The sequence below is a fragment of the Acomys minous genome (assembly GCF_964271855.1).
Source record: "Acomys minous genome assembly, chromosome: 2".
Classification (NCBI taxonomy): domain Eukaryota; kingdom Metazoa; phylum Chordata; class Mammalia; order Rodentia; family Muridae; genus Acomys; species Acomys minous.
In genome coordinates, this window is record NC_140484.1 from 100,734,698 (window position 1) to 100,754,778 (window position 20,081).

At 45.9% G+C, this 20,081-nt stretch overlaps 1 protein-coding gene across 8 annotated transcripts in view; it reads left to right on the forward strand.

The window, feature by feature from the left end:
* APBA2 (amyloid beta precursor protein binding family A member 2) overlaps window positions 1-20,081 on the forward strand; it is a 226,919-nt gene that overhangs the window by 148,001 nt on the left and 58,837 nt on the right. The window contains exon 1 of one of the 8 annotated variants that reach the window (XM_084771986.1): window positions 13,657-13,675. The exons of the other annotated variants lie outside the window; for them this stretch is intronic. The gene's annotated coding sequence lies outside the window, so the exon portion shown is untranslated. Of the gene's footprint in view, window positions 1-13,656; window positions 13,676-20,081 lie in introns of those variants that run through there. 8 annotated transcript variants of the gene reach the window in all.

The window sequence follows — 20,081 nt, forward strand, 5'->3', positions numbered from 1 at the left end:
TCCATGCCCTGAAGGCTTTCAGAGAAAAGACCAAAGTCCTCACGGAGGAGGGAATCATGACTGGGCTGCCGTCAGACTCGAGACTGTACGCCGAGGCCCTGCTGCGGTCTTTACCTCATCGTATTTCACTAAAAACTTCAGGCTTACAAGCCTTCGCAAACATGTGAGCTGCTTACTTGGAACAACTCTCTCTACACGCCCCATGGGCTCTTTTCTGGAAAATTCCCCCAATTACCCAGATCTTCATCTGGTGATTTATACGGTTATCTCATTAACATCTACCTTGGAACAACCTCAAATTCAGAAAAGAGGGTTCTGTTATTAGACCCTACATTCCCCAAATAGCGCTGCCTGAGTTTCTCAGTACCCTGAGCTGCCTACCCACAGGCCTGAAGCTCTGCACTTCCTCTCAGCATCATTCCTGTCTCCGAGGCAGTACCCCTGAGACCCAATCCTGAGCCTTCTGAAGGCACAGATCTTTTCTTAGACCTTGATGTAGCTCTGTGGTAGCAATCCTATCAGCAGTGGCTAATGCATATGGACAGATCAGACAGGTAGACAGACACTGAATGAACAGCCATGGTGTACTATGGGCTCTGCCCACTGCCGTAGTGAGATAGCCCCATCGCAAGGCCTGGCCTCCTGAATGTTAAGAAATGGGACCACTCTCCATTTCCTTCCCTCTCTGTCTGAGCAGCCTGGCTCTGATCTCTGAGCTCGATCTGGTCCCCACCCTACACTTTGGATGATAATTGGAATATCATAAAGATGCTCAAGTGATACCTGGGCAGGGGATGGTTCAAACGCTATGCAGTAAAATGCCTTTAGGTGCCAGGAATTAAGAGGGCGTCTGCCACTGAGCCCTGCCCTCTTTGATGTCGCTCTTGTGCTGGTCACCTTTCCTTATGTGTCCTTTCCTGGTTTATATTCTGAGACTTCTTAATGCATCAGAAATTTTCTCCCTTCTGCACCATCCTCATATTCCTTTGCCTCTTAGACCTTTGGGCTTTAACCTGTTTAACCAACTGTGTAGGTTAGCCAAACCAAATGTTAAGAGATAGTCTTCTGCAAGACCACCCTTACAAGTAGACTACAGATTCTAGGCTTCCAACTAGGCAGTCCTAACTTGGTAATTTTCTAGAAAGACTTGGGGAACCCCAGGAAAGTGCTAAACTTGAGGGCCCAAATATAACCAAAGTAAAAGGAGAGACATAGAGGATGAAGACTGAGACTTCCAAACTCAAAGCTTCTGTTACTCTCAGGGATCTATGACTCCTCCTGCACCGAAATGTGCTAATAAACAAGGTCTAGCCACCAAGGAAGGTTAGCTGAGCTTCGTTGTTGTCCACATTGTTTATTGGGACTTCACTGAGTGGGTGTGGTTGATTATGTCACTAGTTAAATGTCATCCCCAGCCTCCTTTTCCGCCCTTCCAGACATCACCTTGCGTCAGGCATCTCAGATTCAAAGCCCCCAATTCTATAATAGCTTAGTTGGTCCCTTAGGAGTGAGCAGCATATAGTCTTGAGTTATAAATTCAGGAACCCATCATGATTAGCAAAAACATTTCCCATTGGGAAATCCCCAGGACTCAGGATTTTCCCTCCCAGAAACCAGAGGCAGAGTTTACCCAGTTACTTATCATGCAGAGGCTGATTGCTTTCACCTGGTGTTAATAAGGAGCAAATGAAGACCGCATGGCAAGGGATGGAGACCGTCACATGCATATATGTGCTTACTCCAAGAGTGGTGCTTAGAACCTGGCTGCCTTCTGCCTTCATAGAGCACAAAACTGTTCACCTCAACAGAGTGATGACATGCTAAGATAAATCTCAGATGTGAGTGTACATCAGAACATAGCGGGGAGAGTAGATTGCTGTATCCCGCCATGAAATCTCAGCTTGCTTGGGGTGGTACCCAGGATTTTACAGTTCTGATAAGTCCCCAGGTGCTGCTGATGTTTCTGCTCAAGGGACTACACTGAAATAGATCTCACTGGGTGGTTTGTTTTTGGTTTTTGTTTTGTTTTTTTTTTGTTTTTTGTTTTTTATTTTTTGTATTTTTTGCTTCAAAATCATGGCTATGCCTTTTAGATTACAGTGATAGCATGGAGAATTTGGCAGGAATAGAGATTACTGTCTATTCTGGGGCCTCTGCCCAGCTGACAGTGGGCATTCAGGCCCCAGATCTCATGGCTCATTGGACTGTGATAGGGTTTGATTGGCACGTGTGGACAAATCCTGCATAGGCCACTGCCCTTGACTTCTTTGAGTGGCAGGGCTTTGGGCTCTGGAGTGGGACACCAGTAGCCTAGATTTTGGACTCTCTGCCTTCCAGAAGGGCACTTGACATTTCTCCTGTCCTTGCATCATAAAGAAGCCAGAGCCTGATTCCCCTGGGTTTCAGGACTTCCTTCCCTGCAGACACTGTCTTCCCTTTGGTCTGGCAGAGGCACATACTAGTTCAGGAACCCTGTGAGGGATGACAAGGGGCTAACCAACATATCGTGGGCTGGTACTCGAGGACTCATTAGCACGTTCAGTAAATAGCCTGCAGATTCTGAAAATGGGATAGCCTGGGAAGTCATCATGTTTGGCTGGTTTTGGCAGGAAACAGAAATGGAACTTTATTTCAGGTAGGGTCCTGCCAGCCAGCTCTATGCTGTTCATCAGAGAGGACATGCCTCGGCGATTGGGAGCTCTCCCTATAATCAGAGTCATGGTGTGGGAAGCAGGGATAATTCCGTTTTAGTCTCTCCCAGATCTGGAGTCTGTCTACCCACTTTTCTGAGAGGTCACCATAGATTTAAAAATAAAAAGGTTTATTCATTTCTTTTATATCTATGGGGTCAGTGAGTATATGTACATACCTACACTGTGTGTGTGTGTGTGTGTGTGTGTGTGTGTGTGTGTGTGTGTATGTGCAATACTCACAGAGTCTAGGATAGGGAGTCAGATCTCATGGAATTTGAGTTGCATGTCATTGTTGGCTTCCCAGTTTGTGTGTTGGGAACCGAACTTGTGTCCTCTAGAAGGGCATTAAGAGTTATTAACTGCGCAGCCATCTCTCTAACCACATAGACCTTTTTTTTAAAAATTATCAATTCCACAAACATGGCTGCTGGAAGGTGGGCAGGGGTCCCGTCATTCATTATGTGACAAGAAACCTACGTGACACTTAGCATTTAAAGCAGTGGCTCTTGATGGCACTTGGGACACATGTGGAAAGCACACATTCTCAGTTTCCCTTCCCCAAGCCCTGCTGGGAGTTGTCCCAGCTCTCAGGTGACTGTCACACAAAGGAGCTGTCAAGCGTGAAGCATGCCAGGGATGGCTTTAGGGGACAGAGAGCTGAAATAGAATATGGCCAATAGAGGATAACCATGGGACACTTTGCCAGTTCCAAGTCAAGGACCCATGGCTCCTCTGCTAACGTCACTCACCTGGGCCTGGCGGCATCTATTGGGGTGGGGAAGGGACTCTGGGAAGCTAAAAGAGTACAGGGTCATGTGTCCCTGCAGGGAAACCCCAGACTCATGCTTCATTACAAACTGTCGGCTACAGCTTGGTGCTCGACAGAGGGATATGTTTTTATTTTTGTCTCGAAAAGTCACAGCCAGGGCCTTTTGAAAGTGCGCACTGGCTCTGCTCCCTGCTGGTCTTGACAGAACATGTTCTTCCCGCGGCAAAGGTTTCTACGGGGTAGGGGTGGGGAATTCAGAGACACCTGCATTGGAGAACACCAGGCAGAAATGCTGTCCTGAGGAGAATGTTCCAGGAGGCCACAGGGCACGTAGGCCAAGAGGGAGGGCTGCTGTCCTAAGCCCAGTGTTAGAGGTCAGCTCAGGAGAGTCTGGTGACCCCAGAAGCTTGGGCTTAGGGTACAATCACCTTTGCCTTAGCTAAGGACATGAAGGACCCTCCACCGGGTTTCTAACCAGAGGCACAGTGGTGACTCTCACATCTCTTCTGCGACAGTCCTCTGCTCTGTTCCCACAGGAGACATTTGTATAAAGCCTGCTCTGCATAAATATAACTGGATCACTTAAAATAAGCAAGGAGAAACTGATCGCTTAAAGATATCCCCTGGGAGATCTTTTATCCAGATTGAACAAAGTGATGGAGTAGACTGTACTGTATCCATTTGGAAATTTCGTTTCAGCAGTCTGAGTTTTCTTTCACCTCCTGCTACCAGCCTTCACTGGGTCCCTGAGGGGATCTGCTAACAAGAGACCCACTGGCTTTGAACTGCGTAGGTGTAAAGGCATCGTGTACAGCTGTCGCCATGGGTGGGCAAAGTAAGGCTGTGCAGGCCAATAGGATCCTTTGTAAAGGAGGGCCTGGGGCAGGCAGAGGGGGGCAGCTGGCATTAGGTGTGACTGGGAAGAAAACAAGGCGACTGCCCTTCCCAAGGATCATGACCTCCTAAGTCCTGTCCACATTCTGGCCCCTCTGCACAGTCGTTGGGACTCTCCTCCAGTTGGATGGCTGCTACTGTGATTCTGTGTACCATCGCAGGTTACATTCTAGAACCTTCTTCTGTAGTACCTCTGAAAAACGCCCCTTCTGGGCCCCGTGCGCCCTCGACACAGAAGGGTGGCCGGGAGTTGACGAAGACCTCAGCTGTGGAGGACCACAAAGTATGGGGAGCCAGAGCCACAGGCCACCCTGGATGATTAGTTTGGAAAAATGAGTTGATATTTTTCTCTAGCATGGATTGGGTCCCTATCCTGCCTCCACAGCACTGAGCCGAATCAGTAAGACTGCACTGAGAAAAGGGACAGTTCAGCATCCCAGTCCTGCAATTCAGGTCCCCAGGATGATAAACTCAAGTACCGTGTTAAGCATGGGGACAGGTGCCCAGCTCCTTCACCTGTAAAAGGGAGCCTGAAGGGATGTACGTATGTGTGCATGCATGCATGTCTACACTTACACACACATGCATGCACGCAGGCGTGTGCTCCTCAGCCCCTTGCCCATCTGTGTGCTTACTAGAGGGAACCTGAGAGAATGGTGCTGTTACTGATAGAGTCAGGGATGGAGGCTCTGCCTCAAGTGTCCCTTGAGCATGCAACTGTATTCCAGTAGTGTGTTAGGGTATAAAGAGAAAGCCGTGTGCCGTGTGTACGCATGCGGGATAGGGGGCTGGGTGGGTTCTGAGAGCCTGCACTGATTCTCTGAGGTGCACGTGGTGGTAGATTAGTATTTGGGAAGAGTCAGAGAAGACTTTGAGGGTGTGTGTGTGTGTGTGTGTGTGTGTGTGTGTGTGTGTGTGTGTTAGTAAAGAACGTGGTGTCTTAATACATATGCCAATGGTATCTTATTACATGCCAAAGGTGCTCAGATGCTCATGGCAGTGGGAGGCCAAGGAGGGACCATATGGCCAACCTTCAGCAGCCCCCTTTGTCCTTCCTTAGCTCCTTTCTGTTCTCTTAGGCTGGAGCTGTGCACCTCAAGGGGTTACTGGATCCTAATGGGCCATGGGCCCTTTCTGCTTCTATCACATCTCACTCACATGGCTTTAACTACGTGTGAGTCACCCAGGGACTTCCAATGTTGATGTTGGAACCCTACTCAGAACTAGCGCTAGGATGTGACCCACAAATTGATATTTTTAGAACGTGGCTTCATCGTAACAGGCGGCCTGGGTTGAAGTCCCTGGGGCTGGTAGAATTTATCCATTTCCCTGTGGGATGTCTTTTCCTGCTGCTGATAATGCCGACGCTACCCAGCCGAGCCAAGCGATGACCGCCAGCTGCATTGGTTTGATGAAGTGAATGAAATAAAAAATAAGTAGATTTTAACTTAAAGGACCTTTCAAAAATCAATATACAGATCAATGGAGAGTGCACGGCTTTGGTCAGATGGAATCGCCGCACCATGGCTCGTCTCTTTTGCTGGGCAGAATTAGAGGCAGTGCCCTGGGGAGGCTGGCCAGGGCTTAGATGCCTAGCGCTTTGGCATTGAGTTCTGCTTTGGAGTATTTATTCCCCATCAGTACCAGGGCTGGCTTATTTAGGAACCAGTTTAATGTGCAGCAGTGATGAAACTCTGAGAATGGGCCCTCCCAGCCAGAGGACAGAAAACTGGGGAGCAGGCTAAAGGGCATAGAATACACCCACAGAACCTTAGCAAGACTGTTGGAACTAATCGTCAGTATGAGCCGTGGCCCTGGCCCCATATTTAGTCTCTAGACAGCTCATGTGAGGAAGAGACTCATGGTCACAGATAAGCTTTTGAAGCTGAGTTGCCGTCAGGGTCATCTTCTGAACTCAGTGGGACAGAGCTGACGTCTGAATCTAAGTGGGTGGATATCGGAGGACCCTGTTCTTTGAGGCTGCAGTCCTCCCAGCCTGGGTAGCCTTTCTGAGCTTGGTGCTGGATGGAGGACTCCTCTCCCCAGCAGGGCCTCCTAATCTGCCTGACTCCATCTGCAGAATGTCCTAAGGCATAGATGGCCCTAACCGCATCTGATATATGGCCTTTGACACGGTTGCCTGCTAGCTCTCCCCTCCCTGCGACTATAGGATAATTAGTTAACATGTTCCTGGTCATATGATAGGAGCTCGCTGCCAAATGCAAATTAAGCATCCTTGGAATGCCTACTTCCAACCAATTATGAACACCTGTCCTGGAAGCCCCCCACCCACTCCCACAGGACTATATAGCTGTTGTTCTCCCTGAATAAAGTTGATCTAGCACCTGAAGTTGAACTAGCAGCTGAAGTGGTTCCCAGAGGTCACTTCCATCATGCTGGTGGCTTTCCGAGCCCTGCCCCTCACCTTCTGGTCCCCCTGTCTTCGTGGGCTGGTGGCCAACAGCTAGCTCCCCCCGGGAAGAGGAAACTCACAGATGGATTTCCCAGGGAACCAAACAGAAGAAAATTCACGTTCACTAAAGTCTTAACAGGGAATTCTGGCAATGTCTAGGGGGAAACCCGACTTTCTTTGATCTACAAAGCACCAAGAAAATCTACATAATTCTCCAGTCAATCGTTGGTTTTATTTTTAAGAAGTGACCAGTCCTGCAGTTGGGAAGATAATAAATGTCACCCTGGGGTGTCCTGGATATTGCATTTGTCAAGGACTTTAAAGTGTTCCATGCGGTAAACGTTAGCAATCTTTTAAGTGAAAAGAAAGACATTCTCATCAGAGAAATACAGACTTTGAATAATAAGAAGAAAATGGAAAAGTTCTAACTGAAATGAAGATACCCTTTGGGTGATCTCAGAAGCTAAGTAGACCATGACATAGGGAAGAATTAGTTAACTATAATTAGTAAATAGACAAATAAAACTACCCACAAGTAACAGAAAGAAAATATTTCCAAGAAATAGCAAGCCCTTGGAGACTGCCAAGATGCCAGAAATGCTAGTATCCATATCATTGGAATTCCTGAGTGAAAGAAAGCTGTGCGTGTATGTGTGTGTATCCCCTCTGTATACACACACACACACACACACACACACACACACACACACACACACACACACACACACACCACCACCAACAACAACAACAACAACAACAACAACAACAACAAAAAGGGGTAAAGGTACAGGCACACATACAGAAAGCCGGGTATGGTGTCACTCCCACAATCCTAGCATTCTGGAGGCAGAGTCAGGGGAATCCATGTGTTCTAGGCCCAGCGAGCTACAGAGCTTCAAACAACAATCCATGCAAAACTAAAACTATTTGGTGAAATAAAGGCCCTAAACATCTCACGTCAGTGAAAGACACAGGCTTACAGACTACAGAGGCTCAAAAACCCCAACTGCGTAAGCCAAAAGAGAAACCACACATCATCATCCCTCTGAAAACAGTCTACTCAGAACATCTTCACAGCAGGCTCGTCGGAAGTGGGGAAACAGGGCCTCGGTGACTGGATTTCTCATCAGAAACTAAAAAAGCCAGAAGACAGTGGAAGGATGTCTTTAATGTTAAAGCAGTACTATGGACAAACCATGAGCGGAGAAGCCTGTATCCAGTGAATAAATCCTTTAGGAATGAAAATGAAGTAAAGGCGTTGAAGGGAAGGAAACCTCAGACGATTTGTTTGCAGGGGCCCTGCTTTATAAAGAGTTGGTTGCCAAAAGGCACAGGTAGGCATCATGCCATCATGGAGGACATTATTTGAAGTGTGTCATTAGAGGTTTTGTTAAGAGATGCTGGCGTAGTATGCTTACACAAGCTGTGCAGGCTATGGTATCACTAGGCCACAGTAGTTTGTGTGTGCATGTGTGTGAATCAGTATCGTGTTGATGATGCTTTTCCACCTGAGCAGAGGCACTTGACATGTTAGGATTGAAAGAAGAACAACAGTCAGGTGTGGTGGCGCACGCCTTTAATCCCAGCACTCAGGAGGCAGAGGCAGGCCGACCACTGAGTTCAAGGCCAGCCTGGTCTACAAAATGAGTGCAAGTCCAGGATAGCCAAGGCTAACACAGAGAGACCCTGTCTCAAGAAACCAAAAAAAGAAAGAAAGAAAGAAAGAAGAACAATAGAGACAGTGAAGGCCTAACTTGATAAAGTCGACTGACTTCACCCCTTAGGCAGCTGAACATGTATGTGAGTGTCTCCCACAAGCTTTGCCTTCATTGTGTGTGGCAATGTACATAGATATAGCATATGATGTACAGTGTAAGATACATAAATAAGGGGCATATATATAGTAGTGAGGCTTTCATATTTTACTCATAGTGGTAGACTCAGAGTAGACCATAAAACACTACGTATGGGTAATACAATCCGTAGAATAAGCACTAAAAATTCTACTAAGATCTGCATGTGGTGGCGCCTGCCTATAATCCCAGCATTTGGAATGCTAAGGCAGAAAGATTGAGACGTTGAAGCTATCTTGGGCTATATAGTGAGACCCTCTTTCAAAAAAAAAAAAAAGAAAAAAGAAAAAAGAAAAGAAAAAGAAAAAGAAAACCCCTCAAAACAAAATACAACAAAAAAGAGAAACAAAGACAAAAAGGTAGTAAATAAAGAGAATACTAAAGACATGTAAAACAAAAATTAGTCAGGAAAGGAGAAGCAGAAGGACAAGAAAACAAAGGAAACAAAGCAGAAAAGGTAGATCTAAATTCAACTAGATCCATTGACACATTAAAAGTAAATGGCCCAAGAGTCAACTAAGAATGCCTGTTAACAGGCTGGGCTCTAGGAGTGGCTTACCCATGCTTTCTCTAGTAAGGAACCAACTTTAAAGAGGTTTGAAGTAAGAAAGTGGAAGCCAAAGCTGTAGCTTGGTGGGAGAGCACTATCCAAGCGTGCACAAATCTCTGGGTTTTATTTCTAGTACCAGAGAAAAACGGATATGATCAAAATAGAAGATGCACTCTTCCAACCTCAACTTAACGAAGCCTGGAGTGGTTATTTTAGTGTTGGAGAAAGCCTACCTGAGGACAAGCATTAGAAGCAGTAAAGATCCATCCAGAAGACATACGTGTCTTTATTGGGAATGTGACTAACAGCAGAGCCCCTGAATACATAAAGCAGACGCCGATTGAAGTGCAAGGAGAAGCAGGTAACTAACAGCCTCAGCAACGCTCACTCAGTAACTGGTAGAGCAAATAGGGCTTGGGCAGCCGAGATAGAACGGATGGACAGTCGGACCAACCACAGGGCCCTATGGTCATCTATAGATAACTCTACCCATTAACAGCAAAACAGTTGTTGTGAACCTGGATTAGAGCCACCACCAATGTGGATCAAACTGTGCATTATACAACAAATCATATTAAATTTTAAATAATTGAAAATTTGCAAACGATGTTTTTTTTTTATCATAGTAGGGTCAAATTGTAGAGTAAAGACAGTCTCAAATATTTAGACATAACACAACATACTTCCAAAAGAGTCATGGGTCAAAGAGGAAATCTTAGGAAATGAAACAGCTTGAAAGAAGTGAAAATTAAATTGTAATATGTTAAAATTTGTGCCACCCAGCTAAAATAGAGCTCTGAGGAGACATCACATTAATGAATAAAAGATGCACACCATCCATCGGCCTAAACTGCTAACCAGAGAAATGAACCAATTCATTAAAAAAGAGAGACCAAGGAACCCATTAAAAAATAGATAACCTAAATTTTCCTATAGCTATTAAAAATGTCAAATTTATGGTCTTAAAAAAACTTGCAAATTTTTCAGCTAATTTAAATGGCTTTGTTGCTGAGTTCTTCCAAATGTTTCCAAAAGACACAGGATAGTAATGACGACGGTCATTCTCCATATCCTTTTTGAGAAAGCAAAACATCAGTTCCAGATGTGACAGCAGATTCCTCTCATATGAGAAACAAGTAAGAGAAAAATAGTAAATATGAGGAAGAAACAAAGGACAGTATAAGAAAATTTCAGATCAAACATCCTATGAGAGCAGATGTGAAAAATTCTCCACAGAATACATGCAGCGTATCTATCTAAGGCTAACACATCATGGCTGCTAAATAGGCTAATCCCAGAAACACTGGCTGGGATTCAGAATTCAACAGTTCCGTAGTGCATCCCATGGCGGTACACAGTAAAAAGATGAAAAGCCAGAGTGTCTCAGTAAGGGTAGAAACAGTCAATAAAATTCAACATCGGTTCATGCCAAAACAACAACGACGGAAACATAAAACAACAAAGACCCTTAAAATAGGATTAGAAGGAAAGAGAGGAGGGACAGAAAGATGGAGAGCAGCCATGGGGTCAGGCAGAAATTGGGGGGAGCAAGGAAAGGAGACAAAGGAAGATGAGACAAATAGAGAGGGAGGGAGGGACAGGAATGGAAGGAGGGAGGGAGAGAAGGAGGGAAGGAGGGAGAGAGGAAGACAGACAGAGAGATGGAGACTACTGTCCCTGCCAGGTCTGCATGCATACAATGGAACGGATTGAGCCAGCTCCTCCTCAGCAGGCTGCATTGTTGTCTGACAAATCCTTGCCACCTACAAAATACTCCTGGCTCTAATGAAGAAACTCAGTAAGGCTAATATTCAATAAGGTGTGATATTTCTAGAGCGCACTCAGTAGCCAGTTGTAAAAAAAAAAAATGACATTTATAATAGCACAAGGAAGGAGAGAAAGAAGGCAGGCGGGGCGGAGGGAGGGAGAGAGTAATTACATTAAGAAAATGTGCAGAGTGTGCGTGCTGGGAAGTATAATGTGCTGCTGAGAGAGAGGGAAGATGACCTGAAAAAAAATGAAAAGATTCATCACATTCACGTCTCAGATCCAATATGGTTCTGATGCACCTCTCCCCCTCCCTCCCCAATGTTCTATGGGTTGCAAGCAGCCCTAATCAATCAAATACCTGATAGGACTTTAAAAAAAATAAATGTTGAGAAACTGCATCTAAAATTTTTACAGAAGAGCAAGGGAAATAATATGGCCTCACCGTCCTAGAAGGTGAACGATCAAGCTGCTGGCACAGGTCAGTTCCTTCTGAGCTCCAGGAGGGGATCTGTCCTGCTTGCCCTTTCTAGAGCTGTTGCTGGAAGTTCCCTTTCGGGACACTGTGGTGCCAGATCAGGGCCTGCCCAGACAAGCTTAGCCAGACTCGCAGCTGCTGTGTCTGGACTTGAAGGTTATACTCTCTGGTCCTGTGGGTTTTGACTTTCGTGTGTGTGTGGGGGGGGGGTGGGGTGGGGTGGGGGGGTGGGGATGGTACCCCCCCCACACACACACACATGCCTGGATTCTTTTAAGTTTTAATTGATGCACATGCTTGAAAATAGGTGAAAATAACAGGCCAGCGGCAGCACAAACAACCCCTTTAAACCGTGCACTCTTGTAGCTGTTTTCTCTGAGAATGCTAGACGTCTTTGTTTACTGAGAATAGCTTCAGGAAAGGATGAACTTAGCCACGTCGGTGTTGTTATTAGCTTGTGTTTGTTAAGTGGAGAAGTTTCTCAAGCATGTTGAGAAAAGGGAGTGTTGGACACGTTTTGCATCAACCACCTACCCACCTTGTCACCCACTCTTGCTTATTCATCAGCTTGCCGTTACTATGACAAAGATCTGGCGCAATCAACTTATAAACAGAGAAAGGTTGATAGCCAGGAGGCACAGGAGAAGCAGAGGAAGGGGCTGGAGGTCTGGTAGCCCTCTCTGAGAGCACACTTCATCAGCTCCCACTGGTACCATTTTGTAGGCCAAGCTTTTAAGGCTTAAGGAAGAATTGCAAGACCAAGAGGCATAACAGCCCCAGCTTGCAGGAACAAACACGCCACGCAGAGGCTAACTTTAGCGAGCCACTGTCTTCCCCACAAGGTACTGAGAAGTTCTTGTGTGAGAGAACCCACTGTTTCTACTGCTTAGAGGCAACCAGTAAGGATAGTAATGTTTCTATGGTGAAGTTCGCGTGCTCCTCAGCGCTGACCTGTATGACATTAACTATGGCCTCAGTATAGGTTACGCGAGATCCTGGAAAGATCAGTTCTTGTGGCCCCGCTGCTGACTGAGGGGGGCTGACTGTAGTTTGTGACTGCATTTGCAAAGCATTCATCTGCACCCTTTCTGAGGTAAGGCTGTGGTGGGGAGGCCAACTACGCAGAAGGATACTATCCTGAAGGGAAAAAAATGAGCCCCCAGAAGTTAGTCTACACCCACACCGTGTGCCCCTTAAAGAGGGCCGAGACTTCCCTGCTTCCTGCTGTAGAAATGCCACCTGATGGCATGGCTGCCCGGGCTCCATAGGGCCTGCAGAGAGACACTAGTTTTGTTTTGTTTTGTTTGTTTTTTAATTTTATCTTGGCAGTAGCAGTACCGTGAAGAAATGAAGGAAGGCAGGTGATAAATGCCATTGTCCTATGACTCAAAGGCCGTGCTTGCTAACATTTTGTTGTATTTTCTCAATTTATTATGTGTGTGCATGACTGAAACTGAAATACAGCACGACGTTCTCTGTGTTAAACTCCGTCAATGTTTCCGTTGTCACTCAGTTGTCATGTGGTTATGCCAACACTGGCTCAGATAGGATCTTGTCAATGAAGGTTTAATGTGTTCTCAGCCGTTTCGTGTCTTCAAAGAAAAGCACACTTCCCCTTCTCCGTGATCCTAAAGAGGCTATAGGGTGTTTGCTTGTCAGTGGTGGACATCAGCCTGGGTTCTAGAAGAAGAATTTATGAACTGGCTCCTCTGAACTCAGAATTGGCCTGTGCCTTTGAAAAAAAAAAAACTACCTAGTCACTTCTGTCCAGGACATTTGGGCTGATTGTGCGAGCGCACTCTAAGATTGTGTCGGTGAAAATCGCACCTAGTCAAAGCAGCCAGGTCACATCAGAGAGGAACAAAAGCGTGTTATCTTTATCACACTCGAGGCCACGCTGGAGGACAGAAGTGGTGCTGGCACCAGCCTGGCTGTGTCCACATCTTATCTGCATGCGTTGATTGTCCCCCAGCCTGGACCGTGGTGGCTGCATAGCTGTTTCCATCTTCATCGGTCACGTTGCGAGCTCCACTCGGGGCCAGCTGGTGCGTTCTTCCATGCAGGAGACAAGCGTGACGTGTAATGAGGACACTGCAGCTCTTTCTCGTCGACAAGGAGCCTTTATCCCCTTCTCATTAGGATGCTTCAGAGGCCGAGTGCTGAGCAGTGTCAGAGGCCAAGTTTCCTGTTGATTTATGTGCTGTCACAGAATTAATTGAGTCTGGACACGGGGTCTCATTTTCTTGGACATGTAGCAGGTAATCGTGCTTCTCCCGTACAATCAAGTAGCTTTTCCAGATGCTCTGCTATGAAGGAGCTGTCCTTAATGTGACTAATCAGAAGCAAAGGACTTCAATATGCTTGTGTACATGCCCTGCATGAGGAAGCCTCTGGACTGCTGTGCGGGTGCAGTTAACTCTGTCCTGGCCACACTCCTCCTCCCTGTGCTCATCTGAGGATGTGGGCCACTAAATGCAACAAAGATTTTAAAATGTTCTGAACAGAGGCCCAGTGCTGGCGGGTGGGGGTAGGGGGGAGGGATGGTTTCTGATGCCTCACAGCATCACTTGTGCAAGAGCAGGACACTGCATACTGAGCAGGGGGAATGGCTTCTTTATCAGCAGAAGCCATCCTAACAAAGATGCTGCAGGTGGGCGTGGCTTGGGCTGCTGCATCCTTACCTCATAGTTCAGAGGCTGCCTGGGGTGGGGTGTCTAAGGTCAAAATTCTGGTATGTTGGTATTTGATGGGGGTCCTTTCCTGATTCATAGATGGCTGCTTTGCACTGGGTCCTTACATGGTGGGAGGGCTAAGGCAGGTCTCCTGAGCCTCTTTTATAAGGCTCAGAAGACTCAGCTTTGCTGACACGACCTACGCATGTCTCCACCTCCTAATGCCATCCTCTTAGGGTTAGGATTGCACCATAGGAACTTCTGGGGGACCCATCAAGCAGTCTGTAGCAGACTGTCTGTTCATTGAAGAGCTATGATGCAGCTGTTAAGATGAAGCTCACGCAGAGTTTTTACTGCTGCTTATAGTGTTGGGTGAAAAGAAAAGAGGAAGGGATGAAGAAATGGCTCAGCACTTAAGAACCCTTGCTCTTGCAGAAGACCTGAGTTTGGCTCCTAGCCCCCATCTGTGCCACTCATAAGCAACTGTAACTCCATCTCCAGGGGATCAGATGCACTGCTCTGGCCTTTGCAGGCACCTACACACACACACACACACACACACACACACACACACACACACACACACAAACACACACCCCACATCCTCCCCCAAATCAATATATAAACATGTAAAACATACTTTAAAAAAGAAAAAGAGGAGAACACAGAACGTGCTTCCAGTAAGCTCTCAGCTATATGAAGAGAGGAGCAGAATAAAGAATAGAAAGGAATGCACCAGAGAGGCTGCAGTGGCTGTCTGCCTGAGTCACATGACCCTCCCCCTTTCTTGTGAAATGCACAAAGCGAAGGGGTCACCATTTCCATCACCAGAAAGAAATGAGCCCTCAGGAGTACAAATCTCTGGCCGTGTCATTGTAGCAGACAGCGTGCCAGATTGCTCACACCTCTGGCTCTCTCCCAGCGAAGGGGGAGCAGCTCTTCGAGGCCTCCCACTCGTTTCCACATGTTGTTGTACCCCTAGACGTGGTATGCAGTTGAGCAAGTGAAATCTGTCCACCAGTCACTGAGTTAATGGATGATGGCAGCCAAGCGGATGGTGTTTTGTGGATATGTGGGTACTTCCTCCAGATATCCGGGGGCTCCCCAAAAAAGTTGCTTTAAAGTTGAGGTGTTGAGAGCAGCAACCTTTATCACTAGGCTGCAAAGTGTTCCCGTGCCACACGCGGTGTGTTGATGCCTTGTTGGAGTATACGCTGCCTGAACATCCCTGGATGGTGTTTCAGTGTCTGTTCTGTGACTGTATACCACAGAAGGAGTGACCTGTGGAGAACGGAACTTCTTTTGTCCACGATTCTGGAGCTGGGAAGTCTAAGCGCAGGCACTGGCACCTGCTGAAGGTGTAGTACAGTGGAGTGTTAAAAAGGGACAAGGAGCATGTGACCTCAGGTGCCTTCTTAAAGGCTACAAATAGCATATACAAGTAACATTGTACAGACTGAGCAGGTTACAGTTTAATGTGTTCAGAAATATGTGTGTGTGTGTGTGTGTGTGTGTGTGTGTGTGTGTATCTGTATATGTATGGATATACACACTTAATGAAAAAAGAGGCCATGAATTTGAAAGAGAGTAAGGAAGGGTATATGGGATGCTTCAGAGGCAGGAAAGGGAAGGATGAAGTGATGTAATTAGATCACAATCTTTAAAACTAAAATAAGTCATTTTAAAGATACTAAGAACATCATGTGGAGCTCTACTTTCATGACCTCATCTAATCCCATGTCTCCAAAAATTCACCTCCAAATACGGCTAACATAGGAATATTTCATTTAGGGCATAGGCAGTATTAGTAAGCTAGCAGGAGAACCGTTTACTTATAAGGAATCATTTCATTGCACCTGTATCTCTAAACAACACTTTTTTTGTTGTTTGTTTTGGATCTCACCGCCCTTCAGCCACACCCTGTCTTCTGGTATGAGGGTTCTCTGTGGTTCTTCAAATGGCCACAGTTTGCCAGCCCATCCACCCTAACCCTGCTAGTAGCTATGGGAGTGACTTATAAGCTCGATCTGGAAAAAGCCTATGGAAATGTCTTCTTTCCCTGCACCTCATGAGTTGGGGGTAGGGGCATATAGAGAAAGGTAAAGAGGTCAAACTCATCCCCTGGAAAGTGGAGAGCTCCCAGAAACCCACAAACGTGTTGGATGTACTGTTCAAGTGAAGTCCTAGGTCTGCTTGAATTAGGACTTTGCAGCTCCACGCTAGGCTTTGGCACATCTGCCCACAACATGCCATTAACTCGCACATCCCTAAGTTGACCTGTGACCTTTAAAGTGAGTACAATGCTTCACTGGGAGGCAGCCCTTTGCTTCCTGCTATGATCCCTCTTCCATATGCATTGCTGCCTAGATGCCCTTGGGTCCCACTGAAGAAGACGCACATGCGCATCAGGGTCAGTGCCTCCTGCCATAACCGCTGTCATCCTACCTTGTTGGTAGAGCCATTTAAGACACAATTCTGACTGCGTGTCACCTTCCTTAACATCCTTCTGTAGTTTCTGTAGTTGAGTTCAGACCTGAACTGGCCACTCTGCTGTGGTGGCAATGGCATCATGTTCTCCGAGAGGACATATGTGGGAAGTTGGGCCCTGTGTGGTAATAAACGGAAGTGATGTGGCTACTAAGAGGTGTTGTAGTGATTGTGCTGTTCTCGGTAGTGGTTAAGGTAGCTCTTGTGAGATCCTGAACTACCTTGGAGAGAGCAAATTCTTACATAAAGAGGCTTGGTCCTCGCCGTGCTCGTTGGCTCTGTCTGGTTCACTGTCCCTCCCTTTTGACCATATTCTACCATGCCGGTGCCACCCACTCTGAGGCTTTTACTAAGCCTGAGCTGATGCTGGCATCTTGGTCTTGAAACCTCCAGAACTGATCTAAATAGACCACTTTTCCATTATAAAACTACTCAGGCGCAGTTATTTCCTTGCAGTAACAGAACATAGACCAAGTAAACTCTCCTAGTTACCCTCTTCAAGACCTTCATGCAGACATGGCATTTCTGATTTCCTAAGTGTGGAAGCCATCTCAAGTTTTTTTTTCTCAGTCTTCCAGAAAACTGGCTTTTAGGTTTGAGCAAGGGCCTTCATGCCCATGTGCATCTTTAGCAGGAAAGCATCTTCTTCATACCAAAGGTGCCCAGTTAGTGAAATGGAATTTTGTAGATTCTTCGAAGATGCATCCTCTTTTCAGGCGGCCACCAAGGGTCATTAATTCTTTGTAGCCACTGAAAGGAGAGCTGGATTAGAAATATGATCTTTACTACTACCCAGTATCATATTGCTCCTCAAAGGGGGAAAAAAGCAATGTTAATGCTCTCCTTAATAGTCTATGTTTGTTTGTCATTGATTTTTATTGTTTTTTTAGACCACTGTAATTAAAATATTGTTTTGCTTCCTGAAAGTTTTGGTGTCGTCCTTGCCTCAGCGCTCCTAGGAAAGCACCAGTAAAATAAAATTAAAAAAAAAAAACATTTTATTTAGGTTAGGAACAGGGTGTGTTAGGCCTGGAGAGATAGCCTAGCAGTCAAGACTACTGTCACCTGAGCTCTGAGGGAAGCAGAAAAAGAAAGATCCAGAAAGAAAGAAAGGCTGGCTTCCAGCCTACCTGAGAAAACACAGGCTCCAAGCCTAGGGAGAGACCATGCCTCAAAAGAACAGGCAGGGAGTGAAAGAAGGGGAAGCTGACGTCTTCATTTGGCTTCTGTGTACACACCCAGGCGTGTGCACCTACGCATACACACATGTGAACATACACTGACACGACATAGACATAAAGCGGATACATCTTTGAAATTAGAAATAAGTCTATATGCTTGTTACTTTTCTGTTAGTGTGATAAAAATACCATGACCGGAGCCAACTTATAAAAGAAGGAGTTTATCTGAGGCTTGTGACGTCAGAGAGCCTATAATGGCAGGGAGGGGTGGGCCAGAGCCATATGTTTGCAAGAACAAGTAGCTGAGCGAACAAATCTCGAGGCACAAGACCAGGCAGAGAGCAGGTGACATGGCACAGCCTTTAACTCAAAGGCCACTGCCTACGGGAGACGTTACTCATTCAAGCAAGCAAAGGATGACTCTAGTACCATTTTTAGTTAATCCAACAGGAGGGTGGTCAGCAAGATGAGCACATGATGGGAAGGAGAAGCAAGGCTGTGAGGACAGTACCAACTAAAACCATCCAGGAATAAGTAGGTTAGTAAGATGTGATTTTTCAATGGCCAGTACGTAATTTTTTTCTATATACCAGGAACAGCCATGTAAACAAAACAAAGGGAGGGAAACCTCACTGCAACACAAAAAGAATACAAGAATAAAGCCAACAAAGAATGTTTATAAGTTTGAAGAAAACTACAGAGCCATTGGGATCCATTTAGGACTTAGGTAAATGTGGATTCATCTGTTGGGTGCAATTGAATAAAAATATTCCAACATCGTAAGTTTGGGAATTTCTCTAAAATAATCACTGATTGAAGGCTATTCTAACCACAGTGATGGTGAAGTGATGGAGGGCATTTGGACTCCATAGCTCTTAAGTTCATCTGGGAGAATGCGTGTGAAAATAGCTGGAGGAGGTCTAAAAATGAGAATAAGGGAGAAAATTGACTTATCTGGTGTTAAAAATCTTACAGCCACGACAATTAAAATGGCGTTAGGGCTGGTGGGGGCTGGTGGGGGGAACAAATGGCATGGACTGGAGTGTGGACAGAGCCGGGCTTACACAAAGGTTAGTACACACGGCCCGTCTTAGGACTCCTGGCTCTCAAGGGAATGATGGTGTGGCAGCATGCCACCACCCTGCTTCTCACTACCAGCATGACATTTAAAAATGCACTCAAGCTATTCAGTATTTAGTGAGAGATTTACCATGTGCTAGAGAGTTTCCCCCAGTTGCAGAAGAATGTGCATATTCTGAGCATGTTTGGGGTCTGGGAGACCAAGTGCCGATGCTCTGGAGGTTTCGATGGATTGAGTTAATTAACGTTTTACTTACAGTATTTTCCTTCTTTCCTTTTTGTTAGAAGTTTTTAATCTCTTATTCATATATCATCAAAACAAAACGTTATTTACAATAGGAACTAAATGTGAGATAGTTACTTCAGCATTCAACTATTGTCTCAGTATATCTTATAATCACAAGATTTATGCTTTATGCCCAAAACGTGTTCCATACTACAGAGTATGTCTGGTGGTGCACACCCTTAATCCCAGCAGTCAGGAGGCAGAAGCAGGGGGGCTCTCTGAATTTGAGGCCAGTCTGGTCTACAGAGTGAATTTCAGGACAGCAAGGGCTACACAGAGAAACCCCGCCATGAACAAAACAGAAGAGTAAACTAAACTTTGGATATCTACAGAATTTGTTTTCAAAGTGCAGCAGGTGTATCAGGATTTATCCTCATTGTAAGTCTAGGAACAGAAATATCTGTCTCTGAGGCATTGCGATGACGGGCCATCACAGTGTATCTGGAATGTTGGGGTCATTGGCCATCACGGTTTCTGGGAATGCGAGGGGTTTGGGGAGATGGGAAATTCAATGTGAGGATTACAGTGGCTGGAAGAAGCAGTCTCACCACAAAGCTGTGCGTTGGGCACCATTGCTGGCATGGTGCTGTTCCAAGGGCTCTGGGACACAGGGTGTGACCAGCTCCGGTTTATGAGCTCTCTAGCCAGGCACGGTTTCAGAGAGAGGCTGTTCCGGGCCTTGGGCTCAGAGCCTGATCAGTGGCTACCGGGAATATTCTCACAGGCTGTCGTCAGCCTCCCCATGTCTGACACATTGCTTTCACCACCTAACTGCCTCCTCAGCCCCTGCATCCTGCCTTCCACTGGTCCAGTCTAACATCTCACTCCTATGTTTTTGTTCAGCTGTGGTAAAATAGATATAAAATAAATTTACTGTCTTAACCACTTTTTTTTAAAAAAATGGACGTTATTTCTTAATCAGATGTCTAGAATATAGTTCTAAAAATAAAGTAGCTTG